We start from the raw sequence: 618 nt of genomic DNA, 5'->3' as shown, positions 1-618 counted from the left end.
AATAACACTCCATAGATGTTAAGCTGCATATTTTGACATTTTTTCTTCCTTTGCATGCTACAGAAAGGGGCGGAAAGGTAACAGTGAAGAAACCCGAGAAATGCTAGCTCAGACATATAATCAAGGCCAACAACAGCAGTCATAAATCATGTTGATTGTATGTACACTTGACATGATGTGGTAAAAATGGTACTTTGCCTCTGTGATCCTCCTCCTAGTACTCATAACTCTAGTCTTCTCATGAGCGAAACATCAAACAAATTCTAATAGTTGGACATGTTACAACATACTTGACAAGTATTAATCAAAACTGTCAAAGTCAGGAAAATTGATACAGCTAGGAGAAGCCTAAAGAGACATGAAAAAAATACATCTAGTATGGTATCCTGTATGGGAACCTGGAGATAAAAAAAAAAAAAAAAAAAAAAAAAAAGGATATTAAGCAAAAGCTAAGAAATCTATATATGCTATGCACTTTTGTTACTTCTACTACTAATAAGCTAACTTAGACATCATAAAAATTAAATTGTCTGCTTTTCAAAAGGCAATACCAAAAATTAGAAATGTCAAAGCCACAAGATGAGAGAAAATAATTGTAATTCTTTTTTTTTTTTTTTT

This window comes from Rhinopithecus bieti, unplaced genomic scaffold (genome assembly GCF_001698545.2).
Source record: "Rhinopithecus bieti isolate Rb0 unplaced genomic scaffold, ASM169854v2 scaffold_42113, whole genome shotgun sequence".
NCBI classification, from domain to species: Eukaryota; Metazoa; Chordata; class Mammalia; order Primates; family Cercopithecidae; genus Rhinopithecus; species Rhinopithecus bieti.
Note: the sequence above shows the minus strand (reverse complement) of the source record.